Source organism: Diadema setosum, chromosome 20 (assembly GCF_964275005.1).
Source record: "Diadema setosum chromosome 20, eeDiaSeto1, whole genome shotgun sequence".
NCBI lineage: Eukaryota > Metazoa > Echinodermata > Echinoidea > Diadematoida > Diadematidae > Diadema > Diadema setosum.
In genome coordinates this window covers 11,993,631-12,010,502 of record NC_092704.1, presented here as the reverse complement: position 1 = coordinate 12,010,502, position 16,872 = coordinate 11,993,631, and the positions used below count along the sequence as shown (strand labels likewise).

General features: G+C 38.7%; 1 protein-coding gene across 1 annotated transcript in view; it reads left to right on the top strand.

Annotated features, from left to right (window-relative positions):
- The first annotated feature begins 1,505 nt into the window (after positions 1 to 1,505).
- Positions 1,506 to 16,872, top strand: part of LOC140243419 (von Willebrand factor-like) — a 35,771-nt gene continuing 20,404 nt past the window's right edge. Inside the window, exons 1-2 of the mRNA XM_072323098.1 lie at positions 1,506 to 1,551; positions 15,543 to 15,604. The gene's annotated coding sequence lies outside the window, so the exon portion shown is untranslated. The remainder of the gene's footprint in view (positions 1,552 to 15,542; positions 15,605 to 16,872) is intronic.

Genomic DNA, 16,872 nt, shown 5'->3' with positions numbered 1-16,872 from the left:
CCTCTGCACAAACCGAGTAAGACTCTTGATCCATTTGAACATTATAGACATTAAACTTTATTTTTGTGAAATACAGATGTTGATATTATATCATGTTATATTTGCACATTTGAATTATTGTAATTTTGCCTGGAGTAATTCAACAAAGTATTGTATGAATAGACAGTTATTATTACAAAAAAGAGCTATTCGAGTACTTTCCAATTTATCCTGTTTAGCGCATATCAAGTCTCTCTTTACCAATTTGAAAATTTGGAATATACATGTATCTAATTCAAATTATTACAATGTTGTATTTTTATCTTTGTTTGTTTTAAAAATGAAATATCTCGTCACATATCTTTGAATTTTCACGTCAATATATAAAGTGGTAATAGTAAGATTAGCCCAAAAATTCCGTATTCCCTTTAAGAACTGATGTTTCAAAACATTCAATTTTTCATAAGGGCCCAGTTATATGGAACAATTTGAGAGATAGAATAATTTGTAACGCTTCACTTGATATTTCGATATTTCTAAGCGCATATTAAAAACATCTATGAATGGCAGTGTTTAACGCCAAAAGGAAGTATTATGGCATAATATATTTGTGTATGTGCATGTATGTTTGTATGTACATGTCCGTGACTGTGTGTGTATGTGCATGCATGTTTGTATGTATGTCCGTGACTGTGTGTGTACGTGTATGTCTGAGAGTGTGTGTTCTTGATTACCTGTATGACTCTGAATTTCTTCATGATTTAGGAACTTATTTATTCCCCTTTACATATACAATTTTATCTTGTGCATATACAGCTTGCACGATATTTGATTGATGGGATTCATTATGTATTACATGTTTGTGGGGTTAACCTCGATAAGCAACTTTGTTTTGTTATCTCCATCCACTTTCTTGTATTCATATACCCCTTTTGTAAATTTTACATACATGTACATGAGAATTGTCATGTAAACAATGTATCGTATTGTTTGTTTTCTATTCTTAATCACAATTGTATTTCATTTAGATTTTACCTGATTGTGGAAAATTGAATAAATTGAAATAGAATTGAATTGAATAATCTATTGCTCCCCCATCACGAATTTGTTTATGAAGTGAGAAGCATTGATATTGTGTGGGCAATTATTCCTCGTCAGACTTTAGAATTTCCACATGTTATAAGATTCTACATGTTATTAGATATTACAAACACACACTAAAAAAAAATAACGGCAAAATTTCGGTCACTTGGGGAACATGGTTTATATATAAAAAAAAAAAAACAGCTTCAAAATTTTGGATATCGTCAAGACTGCAGGATACTGACCATGCAAAGATGCCATTCAATTCACATTTGAAGGATGACCAAATAAAATCGATTAAACGCCAAAAGATGGATCATTCGACAACTTCTGCAATTTCATTTCTGTTCCTAAGGGTGCAATGAAACATGAATTTATTCTTGTTACCTTCTATTGTTCCTCATAAAGGCATAAGTGCCCGACGTACGAAAATGTCGCGATAGAATGTCCCGTTCCTGTGGAGCTTGGCGAGAGGTGCATAGAGAGACGGTAAGTCAATAAATACGTCAATATTTTTGACTCTTTGTTGAAAAAATGTGGAAGTATGATTTTTTTTCAGTGGAGCTAATGCCATTTTTCTAATGTCAATGATTTTCTCTATCTACACCAGTCAATTCTAAAAGGATACAGTTGACATGAAGCCACTAGATTTGTAGAATGAAATAAAGGGGAAGAATATTCTTTGATTGTGATTTATATGCAAAGGGTATCTTCGATGTACGCCGTATTTTACAAAGAGATTTTACTAAACTCGTTGTGCATTTTCAAAATGTAGACATTAAGGAAAATAGTGTAATTAAGGGTTACAGCTCGTTATTCCGAAGGTTCATTATTCCGAAGGCTCTTTATTCCTAAGATTCGTTACTCCGAAGGTTCATTTACGGATTAACCAGTCTTCGGAATAACGAACCTTCGGAATAACGCCACAAATTTTCGGATTAACGAACCCTTTTTCATTTTCGGATTAACGAACCTCTAGGTATAGGGACTTTGCGTGTTTCGGATTAACGACCCTTAGGAATAACGAACCTTCGGAATAGCGAACCTTCGGAATAACGAACAGCACCAGTAATTAAAATAAACAATATTTACATTTTTTTTTATTTGCAGAGAACTGGAAAGAACAACGTGAGGTGTATATATAAATTTCAGCAAATTGACTTATCTACTTGTGATATACAGTTGAAGATTTGTGGTATGATATCAAATTTTCAAAACATTAAATCAACGACAATTTATGGGCATTTTGCTGCAGATTTACAAGAATTGTATACTTTGAATATAAAACATGGTGAAAGGAAGTATGATTTGACTGATAAAAAAAATAAAATAAAATGAGTTTTATCAGACCAAGATGCATGGCATTATTTAGTAAACACAGAGAATTCAGTTTAATTTTTTACACTGGGTGATATACCTTTTGTTCTTATTGTTAATTAGAAGGGAAACTTAATCACATAATATATTGAAAAAAAAATAACGCGTTAGAGTGAAACAGACGTGGCAGTTTCTTATTGAGCAGTATGAATGAGTTGAGTTAAAGGACATGGAATGGGGATGTTTTCTTAGGCTTACAAGGCAGTTCAAACAGAATTAAATGTGCGAGTGCCTTGATATTGTTGATGAAAGTTGTAATATTTCGGGCATGAGTGGAAAATAATAACCCCGAGGGAAACGATGAAGAAAATAGTTTTACATTTTACTGAGGAGGAAAAGCAAATTGCGGTAAAAGCAGGTTTAACTCGGATTTAACTCGAAAAAAAAATGGGAACAATTGAAGATTTTGTAGAGATTGGTTAATTTTATCAATTTTATATCCCCGCGGTTGATAGGGATAGATGTACAGAATGTTGGTGTGTATTTTATACTTTGTTTATTATGTTCAATCTTTATCCCCAATTCAGACGTACGGTCAGTTTCGTTTTCTGCTGTAAAATCTAGGACTCGGGTATGATTATCACGGCTTCTGGTGTAAATCTGTGAAACAGCTAGCCATGACACGTTGTACATGCAGTGTCATTTGTTGCGAGTGTTCAGTTTGTATGTGTGTATGTGTTTTGAGTTTGTGTGTGCGTGTGTGCGTTGTTTTCTTTTTTGGGGGGTGATTTGTGTGTTTATGTGTGCGTGTGTGTGTGTGTGTGTGTGTGTGCATGTGTGCGTGTGTGTGTTGAGGTTGAAGGGTAGGTTTGATATGTGGTAAAGAAGTGTGTGATGGGGTGGGGTTGGGTAGTTATAGTCGGGTAGTAGCAGGGTAATGATTTGTTATTTAAGATGGTTAAGTAGGAACACGGTTTGTGTTGAGAATATGAATATAATTATGATTATCATGTTATGTATAAAAAAAATCAGATATGAGGAGGGGGTAGGGTGATAGGTTAAAAGAATGGTGGTGAATTTCGCTTTAATAATCTAATTATAAGATTTTAGTTTAAGGCAGGGTTCCGTGAAATGTTGTATTCTCAAGTGAGCGGTGTGTAATGAGGAATATTGATTAATTTGATTAGGTTGATCAATGTAGCTTTTTCTGAGATTTATGCAGAATTTTAGGTGACCTATATCACTTTTGTATACAAAGTATGATTTGAAAAAAAAAAAACAATTTGTGCTCTATGTTTAAAAATGTGGATCAGCAACACAAGTGTTAGTGTAATGAAACATTATTGATTAGTTTGATCAGGTTGATCAAGATAGATTTTTCTAAGATTTATGCAAAGGTTTTATATCAATATCATATAAGCCTACATGGCTTGATATGTACACAAAAAATGTATGTTTTAACAAAAATGTGATTCAGCAGCACAAATGAGAACATCAGATTATTCTTCTTCAAACTAATTTAATTGTTTAGTGTGTGTGTGTGTTATTCAAATCACCAAGTCACTAGATTATGGTTTTACTCATTTTTGTTGGAGGGGCAGCGAGGGTTGCGCTGGTTCGGATAAGCAAATGGTAGTTAATTTTCCTTTTTGTTTCATTAGTGGAAAATTGAGCAAAGAAAAATGGGATTCCATCGGGATTCGAACCCGAGACCTCGGGATGCTAGCCCGGTGCTCTACCGACTGAGCTATATAGAAAGCCCTAGTTCAGTGTTCGTCCCAGAAACCCTAAATTCTCAATGATCGAATGGTCAGAAGCTATAGCAGTGTGTTTGTGTGTTTTATTAGTTACACTCTGAGCTGTTGCTTCTCAGCATCCACTATCCCGTTAGATTTTGTCAAGGCCCTCTCGCTGTAATGGGCTCGCTTCGCTCGCCCATTAGGCCATGGGGTGAGCTGGTTTTTTCGCTTGTTTCGTTCCGACAACTGCGGCACTAAAATTTCTCCACAGCTACGTGTAAACAAATAACCAAAAAGGCTACAGGAAAAAGTTCGACACAAACCCTCCTGCAGTATTTTGGTAATTTAGGGGGAAACAGTGAACTTTTTTGTCACTGAGGAGCTGAATTTGTACACTTTGCCGTGTACGATATTCATTCGCGAACGATCATGTGATGTATGTTATCCAATCCGAATCGAGAATTATTGTTTACGAGACAAAATGGCCGCCCCCTGTGAGCCTGTCGACGCGTCTACGTCGTCTGCTCTGCCGAAAATTAGATAGACGAAACCTATTTTGTGTGCCAAAGAGTGGATCAAATTGAGTGGGGGAGACCGTGAAATCGCAGACCAGAACGAAGTGATTCAGCTGCTCAGGGGGACTGCTGCAACCTACGTGTACATAGGATAATTTACAGGTTAGTTTACGTGCGTACAGTCGTAGCAGTCGACACTGACAGTGCAGTCTCATATATGCGTAATGACTACAAGTACAGCTGTACAACGTTAGCTATGTTATGAACGTTGCTTGTGTATGTTATAATGGACGCTAATGTTGTACAGTAGCTTAGCCGTTAGCGTGTCTGTTACATTTTAGATAAATTATCTTGAATTTCACCATGGCATGGCATAGCGCCGTTATAATGTAGCCTAGATGAATTTTACATGTTGTTCTATGTACAGCCCAGGTTAGGTTGATGTAGCTGATCGGTGATATTGTTTTGTAAAAATCTTGACACACAGCACAGGACTGGATTGAAAAAGGTCTAAACTGCATGTAAATTTATATTTTCATAATCATGGCCATGGAGTATTAATATCAAAAATCCGTCCTGTCTCTCTCACCCCGAAATCGGCGAATCCCCCCTCAAAACACACATTTTTAATAGCATCTCATTAAATTAACTTATCAATATTTGATATAAATAGGTCTAAAAAACCAACAATGACAATAATGACATAATTTCAACAATTAAACTCCCTAAAACATATGATTACCATTATGTTGTACCAAATTATAAAGCAGTGGCACTGGGTGGCGGTGATAGTGAAAGGCCAAGGATTACTAGTATTAATGATGATAAGGCAGTTGTATTCATAATTATGATAATTGATATTGCATGTGATCAGGTGATGAAAGCTGTAGATGTCATTTAAAATCAGTAATTGCACTGCAGGTACAAGTTGAAGTAGTTGATGATGACAATGATCATGAGGTGTTAATGATTACCTGGCATAGTACTAGGGCCTATTGGTAATTACAAGATTCAAATATTGGCAGTCAATAGTCTACCGTACATTTAATGATATATTGAGTGTAATGTTCAACCCCTCCCCCTAGCGTTTAGCCTTTTTTTCCCCCTAACAAAATCCAACGGCTAATCATGCTGTTCATTTCTCCATTGTATTAAATAGGATTCCATGAAACGTGCTACAAGAGGTTTATAGATAGCAAACGCCTGAATCTCGCTAGGAAACGAAAGCTGAAGGAGGAGCCTGGTCCGTCAGCAGGAGCATCTGTTTCCTCCCCTAAGACGCTCACATCAAGATCAAGATTTTCTTCTGGAAGCTCTTCAGGTTCTGCTGTGTTGCCTGTAAAATGCATCATTTGCAACAGAGTCAACCTGCTCATTACTTGCCAAGGGAAATAGGTCAATATGATTAATATTGAAGCATGAAAACATTGTCATGTTACTATAAGTTGTCCTTGATAAAATGGAGCAATATATATACACCACTGAAACATTCACACACATACACAAAGAACTTCAGTGCAAAGTTCAGAAACAACAGAATGTACTGTATATGCACCAATGCTTTGGTCAATGTGATTAATGTTCAAGAATTGACATCTTACCAAAGTTGTGCATGATAAAATGTCTTTCTAATACAGATTGCTTCCTGTATTTTGAATGCCAATGTTTATGCAACATGTTTTGACTCCTTGCCTCAGTATGTGATTGTTCGCCCTTTAGCAAACATTTCTGCCCACTATTATGATTTGATTAGGGTTGAATTATTTTAAGAACAAAGATGTTTTCCTAAGTGTGTTTTTTTTTTCATAAAACTGAATGACTACGATTAGAATTTGTTTCTCCCACTCTGGGGGAAAAAAATATGTAACTATTATTAATACTGAAACAGAATGTTCATGTAGAAAGGTCAGTACAATGTAGGTGTGAGTACAAAATCAGTTTGCTAAAACTAATACCAGCCAAATGAAAATTGTGCAAATAAGTTGAGTCAGGTTTGCACAGATCCTCTGATATTGGAAGTTAATTGCAATGTTATCATAATTTTTAATGCCAAACCTGTTTTACTCTCTCCAAGATTTTCAGGTACACATTGCCTCCAATACAGAATCCAGCAGTTTTCACTCATGAATGGGTAAACTATAATATTGCCTTTATTTTAAATATTGGCATTTTTCAAAACTTTTACACTTTTTCAAGGATATTTGGACCATGGAATGTTCCAGAAAATTTATTAAAACTAGAAAATTTGACTGATTATCATTTTGAGCTATCTTACATGAAAGGAGGTAGTGTCCCACCAACCTAATGATAGCAATGAAAACTTCAGGAAATCTTATGAAGATTAAATTTTCTAAAGTACTGTAATATTTCATGAACAATGTGATTGCTATGTGATCCAAATATATTAAAGCTTCTTAAGAAGAAGAAAAGAAAAACATGTTTACTGATAAACAATATGATCTGTTTAATAGTAATGTCTCATGTGTGTAAATGAGTTTGTATGTGTGCGTGTGAGTGTATATAATATGTCAGCGTTTTTATGCACCTGTGTATGTGTAATGCACTGATCAATACATGTATTATATCATTGTGTGTGTTCATGTTTATGATGATCTTTTGTATGATGCTGATGTGATAAATGGCCAAGGCATGTAGAATAATATTGTAATACACTTGGGTATCTTCATAACTATGTGTGTGCGTATGTGTGTGTGCATGTGAGGGTGTGTGTGTGTGTGTGTGTACAATAAGATTCTCCCTCATGCACGCGGACACACACACAAACAAACGCTCTGATTTTTTTTTTTTTTTGCCTTGAATGATTAGTCATTTGATTAATAACATGTCTTTGAACAGAATATAAGGCATTTGCCTTGACCTCTGATACACATCAGGAAAAGCTGAAACATGAGATATAATGCAACTATTAAACCAAAACTTCACTGTTTTTTTTCTAGGTACTATATGGCTAAAAGCAGTGCTTTACAAATGTGTATATGTATTTCAGCTTAGAAACACCAGGGAGGTGGAACCCTGGAAACACTATGGGAACTATACAGCGGCTAGCAGCCCCATACGCATAACTGCGGCCAGCAGCCCCATACGCATAGCGTCATGGGGCTGTGAACTGTAGCATACAGGATCATGACGAATATGTTATTGCGGACAAATATCAACTTAAAATCGGGAAAAAATCTTCAATTTGAAGACTTATTAATAAATTTGAAGTATTGATAACAGAGTTCGTGCAAGGTTTGCTTCTGCAAATAGTTCCTTTCTGTTCAAATTGATGACTAAATGTGACTCGGTCGAGAGGAAACTGGGAGAGCTACACTGAATTGACGGCCAGCGCATGCGCACACAGACATCATTATCCAGTCAATGGATTCGAAATTTGTGCGCAGCGATGTGTGCGCCTGCGCTGACCGTCAATTCAGCGTAGCTCTCCCAGATTCCTCTCGACCTAGTCATATTAAGTCATCAATTTGAACAGAAAATGACTATTTGTAGAACCAAACCTTGCACGAACCCTGTTGTCAATACTTCAACCTTACTTGTAAGTCTTCAAATTGAATTTTTTTTTTTCGATTTAAGGTTGACGTTTGTCCGCAATACTAGCCTGTCATGATCCTAAATGCTACAATCCGCAGCCCCATTACGATATGTGTATTGGGCTGCTGGTCGCAGTTTATAAAATATGGATTTTCGCAAAAACTGCAGGATATTTCGAGGAGAACTTTTTACTGTATATTTAGGATGTACAAAACATCACATTTCCGAATTCAAAAAGTAGTGCCAGTGTTGCTGGAACGAAACCCATTTTCTAAGCCTCTTTTTCCGCTTCACCCCATGGCCTACATTACAGCGAGACTAAGGCTGCGTTTATCAACTTTCCCCTGTTTAAACGGCTTTCGATAGCCCTTTCGATAGCCCTTTCGAAAGCCCTTTCCGTAGCCCTTTCGAGAGCCCTTTTCAAAGCCCTGACTGCATGTACTATTAATGTGCCGCTTGTTTTCTAAGAAGGGACGGCGAAAAGCAATTACCATAATAAAGACATATCTTCCTTTGAGAGTGACGAGTCATGATGCAATGCCACATGAATCAATTGTCTTCCTATCTGTGAGGCAGCTCCAGTTTAGCACATACTTCAAATATTTCTGAGTGGCGGCATGCGACTTTGGCTGCGTTTATCAACTCTCCCCTGTTTAAACGGCTTTCGATAGCCCTTTCCAAAGCCCTTTAGAAACGGCTTTCAAAATAGTTGCGTTTATCAACTCTCTTCGCGAACACGATTTTTTTTAACTGGCCTGTCACTGCACAGCTGCATTGCGCAATTCGACCGGAGGAGAAGAGGTCATAAGGCGTGCCTGAAGTACAAGACTACAAAGCCGTTTCAAAACAGCTTTGCGTTTATCAACTTCCAAAAGGCTTTTACAAACAGGTTTCTGAAAACCTGTTTAGGAAACCTGTTTGGATCGCCACAAATTTGGGGCTTTCGAAAAGGCTTTCCTAAAGGGCTTTCAAAAGAGCTTTGCGTTTATCAACTCGTTAAAATTCCTTGAAAGCTGTTTGGATAGCCTGTTTCTGCCGAGAAAAGGAGTTGATAAACGCACCCTAGTCTAGCAGGCGACGTATTTTTAGCCTAAATCAGTCCTTGATTGCCAGTCAATAGAGGGCGCGACGCACAGTTGGCTAGGTGTGACTGAAAGTGCGCCAAAATAGGGATTTAGTAACTTGAAGGAAATTTATTTTTTCATGTCCTAGACACAGATTACATCCTCCTGAACACCTCTGATCAATAGTTTTTCTTGAAATTAGTGGATTGTTTATCTACAAAAAGACTCAAAATTTGTAAATACTGGGTAAAACACGTGTAAATGCAAAATTGCGGTTTCCAAAAGGTTTCCGCCGAACAAGTCCTTTGATCCACTTTAAATTTTCAACACGTGTGTCAAATTAACTATTTTAAATGATCATAAACTCTGCAGGCTAAATATTATTCCCCCTGAAAGTAATTTGGGTCAAAGCAAGGAAAATTTGGCTAAAAATAGCAAATTTCTTTTCATGTGAAAAAATGGTCAACATTCCTACCGATTCCCGCGCTAAAAATATCACAGTCGCCTTTGATGTAGTTCCTGCTTTACAATGATACCAAACTTGGCTGCAACCTCCTGCAACCTTGTGAAGAAAAGCCAATTTTCCATCCGCATGTTTGCCTGGTTTTTGCCAAAATCTCGCGTGCGGTGGAAGCACGCACCCAATGGATCCTCATACGCAGGCAAGGCACACACAACAACAGAGACCACAGAGATGCAAGAGAGAAGGAGAGAGAGAGAGAGAGAGAGAGAGGGGGGGTCTGGTGAGGAGCGGGGTGTCATGTTCATCATGATTGATAGGTGTACAATGTTAACATCAAGCCAGTGAAATGACCATTAATGTCTCGATGGTCTAACTCTGTAATGCCTGTGTAGTCAATTACTTGCACTGATTAACAGCATGCAAACTACCCACATTCAACCAACGTAAAGATCTGACGTTCTCCTCCTGCACGATTCTTTCGACCTTGTTTTTCATGGTACCACAATGATATCTTGATATCCTCTTATTACTAATAATCTTACAGTGTCGATAAACAGTTCATGATACTTTGTGTTAGTATGATGTTTTCGCAGTACATACCATAGGCTTCTGCTTCTGTTATTGTGTAGGGTTATTGAGGTGTAAGGCTATAGTTTCCGGTGTGGGTGTCAATGATCCCTTTTTCCCTGTATTGAAATACTGAGTTCTTCATGCCTTATGCATGCCTGTAGACCACACTGGTAAAGTCAGTTGGAAGGGGGAGGAGAATCATTGGTTTTGTTTATACGAAAATGTAGAGTATCTTTTCTCCGAAAGTATATGTATGCCCTAGAATGTAGAATATTTCTCTCTCCTTTATCAAAATAAAGTAAATACTATTTTCAAAAGGAAAGTTTTAACTGAATTCTTATTTTATCATAATAACATCACCTCTCTGTCTTTCAGTCTACCTCTGTAGGCACATCTTATATATACTATATTATATCTATATAGTCTTGTAACATCCTACATACTTACTTTAAATTCTCATTAATTCATTTTGAAGAAGTATGAAGACCTCTCTAAAACATTTTTAAGGCTCTATACATTATGGCCTTAACGGGCTTAATAACATAATTATCAAATTTCCTTTTCAATTTGTGTACAATGTTTGTTTCTCACTTATCTCTTATTTGCATTGTTAACGCATGCATTTTCAAGAGGGGACATAGCAAACTAATGATAATTTACCAAAAAAGTCCTGAAGGGCGCCACTCTAAGTACGTGTGACCTAAGTCTGAACCTTTGACGTCTTTCTTTTATTTTGGTTTCTTTTATTTTGTTACTTTTCATGTTGTTTCTGCACATGCGTTACAGCTACAGTTCGCACTATCATTTTTCTGACATTGGAAAAATATTGTAACGTGAGAAATATTATATTTCTCATTGGATGTTCACAGCCAATCAGAAATCACCATATAAATGACGTCATATGGGTTTGAAAATATTTTTATTGCACTCTACGGGTCTGATTACCTCTAGATCCGCCAGTTTAGCATACGTTTTAAGTTGATCTCTGTGAATATGAATTTTGGCGCACTTTGGAGCCATTCTGGCCCACTGTGCGACGGTGTGGAAGTCTAGTCGACTTAAAATATGTCTAGTAAGAAACCTCCGAATAGAGGCGTGGAACCGGGCGTGGAAAGACAGTTGCCAGTCTTCAATATCGAAATTTCATTGACTGAGCACCAGTGTCAATCAAAACACATCGCAGAGCTCGAAGGAATTCTAGACCCCGTTTACAGTGCGAGGCTCGGCCGCGGCTCGGCCGCGGCCGAGCCCAGCCCCGCTTCAGTGTAAACGCACAAAAGGCCAAATGCGAGGCCAAAATTGGCCTCGCATTTGGCCTCGCTCTGGAGGTGGTCTCGGCCGCGGCCGAGCCGCGGCCGAGCGTGGCCTCTTCTTGGTGTAAACGCAAACTGGGCCAAATGCGCGGCCAATTTTAGTCTGGCTTCCAGACCCTCTGCCCGTACTATTTCGCTATTCACGATATTACCCCCTCAACGTGGAAAACTAGTATAGTTTAAGGTGGTTTTGTCCTGCAAAGGATTTTTCCATCGGCAAAGGCCTTTGCCCGAACGGCGACTTCGTCGCCACGGAATCCAGTTGGCAAAGGGTCTGAAAACCAGGCTATACCAAATTGCGTTTGTTTACAAGCAAAGCGCCACTACGACAAAATATTGAAAGGTTTGAATTAAAAGCGCGGCCGAGCCCAGCAGTGTAAACGGTGGCCGAGCTGCGGCCGAGCCCGGCCCCGCACTGTAAACGGGGTCCTAGTCTACTCTCCTAGGTATAATACAGGTTGTCTTTCAATGAAAATAGAATTTCCCTGTCTCTTTCGCATTATTATAGTATTTTGTCATTCTTTCCCATTCATTTTGGGGTGTAAAACATCTTACCTTACTTCAAATAAAAGAATGATAGCAGTCAATGCAACTACATGCATTTGAAAATTCATGAGGGTTCTGCACGTGGAAACTACTCCCAAATTACTGCCGAATGCAAACCTTTCACTGCTGCGCCGGCCCTGAATACCCAATATTAAATGGGTTAGTCAAATACCGGTTAGTGATTGGCTAAACACAGTCACGTGGTGGAGGAACATTCGTTTTGTTCGCCCATGGGAGAATATTTTTGTAATGTTCTCCTATGGGAAAACATTTTCACGTAACAAATGACAGAAGGACACGCGCGCAGTGAATTTGGCTCTGCCCGAGCGATCGAGTGCGTTGTGCTGGTGGTTGATGTTGACGTATTTGACGTAGGCCTATTTGACTGGGGGCATCCCACGAGACCGACACCCACGAGTCATACGGTCCACGAGACCGACATCAATAATAGGTTCATGAGTCATACAGCCCACGAGTTATACGGCTCAGGAGTCATACAGCCCGTGAGTTCGACACTACGCACAAAAGGCTCATGAGACCGACACTAAGCGAACATAGCCCACGAGACCGACACTAAGCAATAAAGGCTCATGAGACCGACACTAAGCAAAGAAAGCCCAAGAGACCGACAGTAGGCAAAATAGGCCCACGAGACCGACACTAAGCTAAAAAGGCTCACGAGACCGACATTAAGCAAAGAAAGCCCACGAGACCGACAGTAGGCAAAGAAGGCCCACGAGACCGACAGGACAAACAGCGCCATCTACATGTCAATCACCTGTACAGGGTGTTCCATGAACGGAAAAATAACATACTGGCGGGTGTAATTTCGTAACACTATCAATTGAAAGATGGTGACCATCTACATAATTATGAACGTCATCAAATATGTATTTCTACATACTTTTGGGGAGGGAGGGGGGGGGGCAAGTGTGTCAGGGAGCGACATTGTTATCAAGTAGAAAAATAGAATTAGTATTCTTCATCCTCCCAAAAAAGAGACAAAAACACAAATGAATTTAAAAGAGGACAATAACGATGTATGGATTAATTTTAGAGCTTTGATAATGCCATCGTGCTATTTTCAACAGGCTTTCCCAGTTTTAATTTAGCTAGAAGATGGACAAGATATAAATTTTACCTCTTCTCTTTCCCGATTCACTAGTTACTTGTTCTATTTTAGATATTCTACCCTCCTGCTTTGACGTTTTGCAGTAAGATCTATTTGTAATTTTCTCTGTAACTATAATGTAATTCTACTGATTAAAACGTTTTACATCGCAGGGATTCACCTCAATTTTGTTGCTTGTGTTATTCTCCTCCGAACAGTACATTTTATCGTGAAATACAATAGCTGTTTTTATGGATGCATCTGGGTTTTTTTTTTTTTCTGAATCCCTAACGCTACCTTAATAGACGATTACGTTATTTTTTATTTGTTATTAATACTAAATCAACACCCTGGCTGATTTATTGTGGACAGATCTGTCACACACTTTTACTGTACACAAACACACACCCATGCAAACACAATTAAAGATCCTGATCATTTCAGGGGGGGGGGGGGGCAACTGATGGGGTAACACCCTGCCGGAGATGGCAACTCTGCTTTTCCATCTCTCATATCTTCCTATGCTATTATCAGGACACCCTATATAATTTATTGGTCTGTAGGTGGCGCTGTTCATCCTGTCGGTCTCCTGGGCCTTCTTTGCTTAGTGTCGGTCTGGTGAACCTCTTTTGCGTAATGTCGGTCTCGTGAGCCTTGTATGCGTAGCGTCGGTCTCGTGGACCTTTTAAGTGTAATGTCGGTCTCGTGGGCTTTGTTTGCTTTACGTATACTGTCGGTCTCATGAGCCTTTTGTGCGTAGTGTCGGTCTCGTGAGCCGTATAACTCCTGGGCTTATTTTACTTGATGTCGAACTCGTGGGCTGTATTTACTCAGTGTCGAACTCGTGGGCTGTATAACTGGTGGGCTGTATGACTTGTGAGCTGTATGACTCGTGGGCTGTATGACTTGGGAGCTGTATAACTTGTGGGCTGTATGACTCGTGGGTGTCGGTCTCGTGACGTGCACCCATTTGACTAACCCATATTAAAATGTATATGATATAACAGATGATGACTTCTGTTGTCGAGAACATGTACCAAACGTTGCACCCTCAGGGTTTGAAATGCTATTTCGGGAGGTTATAAGTTCCTCGACTTCGTCTCGGGACCTATAACCTCCCTCAATAGCATTTCTAACCCTTCCGGTGGAACATTCGGTATGTTCCCTCCCCCGCCAGTCATCATCTGTACACCTTTCCTCAGTTTATTACCTCCGCCAAGGGAGGAAGTTATGTTTTCGTTACCGTTGGTTTGTTTGTTTGTTAGTTAGTTAGTTTATCCGTGAGCAAAATAACTCAAAAAGTAGATTTGGATGAAACTTACAGGAAAGGTTGAGAATGACACAAGTAAAAAACTATTAAATTTTGGTAGTGATCTGAGAATTTGGGGGAATTCATGGAGGATTTTTGATATTTTGACAGGTAGGGTCAATGAACTTGTGAGATCAAGCTGCGCAGTTTTGAGGTTTTCAAACGCGCACTAAAGTGCGTGCTCCAGTTTCTGCAGCTGGGCGAGGCGCGCCGCGCAGCTGAGGGTTTATGACGTAACAAAGGCTTCTATACTGGGAAATCGGGCGATTTTTCAGCATGTATACCTATATGGGTGGAAATCACTGATCTCTATGGAAGAGCCCAATCATTACGGTGGAAAGCAGCTGCTTGGCGGAGGTCTGCGCTCTCAGAGTGCTTTTCTAGTTATGATTATGATTATTATTATTATTATTATTGCGGTGGGAAGTCCTCTGTTCGACCATAAAATTTGGTATTGAGTGCGATCTTTTCATATCGATCTCATGTAAGAAAAAAAAATAACAATAATAAAAAAAAAATATCTTTCGAAAACAAAACTCGTCTGATTAAAAACATTTTGGAAGGTCTGGTTTGTACAGTGTTTTCACGAGATTTGCTTTGATTACGCACTTTGTAATGGAAGATGCTCATTTTTTTTTTCTATCATAACAAAATGAGAGGGGGATGCCCTAGTCATCGTAACGACGAGTTTGAATGAGTGTGGAATGTCAGGGGTATTTTGTTTATTTTTTTTTTAAGAAGATTTTCTCTTTGATTTTGTTATAATGATAAAAGCGCGCTCGCACACACACACACACACACACATACGCATACACAGTTAACGGAACAATAAAGTAATACTAAAACCACCTAATCCTGCAAGTGAAGTTCGGTCAACGTTTCATCTCTTTACTCTAATGACACACAACCCGAAATAAAAGAAGCGATGAAAAAAAAAAGTTCTCAGGGATTTTTTTTTTTTTTTTTTTTGGCAACGATTAGATTGGTTCCTAATACGGAGAATAACTGCTGTGAAGGATGGACAGATCCGGACTGCAAAACCGGTAAGTGACGTATCACGCATACATAGAATTGTACACTCTGAAAAATAAAATGGTAAATCAACATTTCAAATGTTGCCCCTCCTCAAAAATTTAACTCTCAAAATGACTGATTTCCAATTTTTGAAAAGGTGCTATAAGATTTTGAGTGTTAAAGTATTGCTAAAGGTTTGAGGAGTAACAACATTTAACATGCTAATTTGCCATTTCATCTTTAGAGTGTGCAGATACTTGTAATTAACTTCTACAGTGACGTCATTGTGCATCCTGCAAAGTCAGATTTAACACCATACCAGCCTTCTCAGATACATTGCTTCCTCTCAGAGTGAATATCTATTCCCTTTATTTTGATACTTCATTTTTTCCGTACTAGAAGAGTGATTTTCATATGCTTGCAGATAGAGAGAAAGGGAGGGAGGGGGTGAGAGATGGGACGTATTGTAAAGCATACTCATCGAGTTTCCTGCCCTGTACTCCACGCATCTGCAATCTTTGAGAGCCAGGTAGGGGAAGGGGATGATTATATCGATATGTATAGATATACAACGTGCATTGAGTGTTGAATAGCATGGTGTTTCTTTGCATTTATCCTTACAAAGAATTCTGTCTGGGATTCAGGGGGTTTCTTCAATCACAGGGTTTCGTAGCAAACCGATTGCTTTTGTAGTAGTTGCGTTCAGACGGTGATCCTTATTTAACCTTGAGGAAACCCTGAACTTCGAGGATTATATATGTTCGATGGGTCGCCAAGTGTCGCATGGTCGAATTCGTACCGAAATCGACCGTGCGACCCTTGGTGCCCCATAGAACTTATTGTCGAGGATAGCTTTCCTTGATGTTTTACTATAATGATCACCGTCTGAACGTGCTATTGTATTACAATAGACCACTTCCGTAATTCATTACAATTCATGGATTTTTTAAAACAGCCTAGTAACGAAGCATTTCATTCAGCTGCTCTGCTCACTTCAATTAGTATCCATAACTAGGCAGGAGTATTCGCCTAGTTGTTGCTAGGTTGGGCAAGCCTCCGGCAAGCTTTGTGTTGTTAGGGGAACCTTTTGTTGACAAAGCATGCATAAAATCTGAATGCGTCACAGAACCTGTCTGTTTATAGACACTTCTTCTCCTTCAGCCTATCAACAAAATATTTGTTTTTCACCTCTTCCTTTCCATTAGTGTCTTAGGAAGGAACTTATAAGTTGTTGTTAGGAAGGACAACCCTCTGGCAAGTTTTGTGGTTGTTCAGACATCTGTTTGTAAGCAAAACA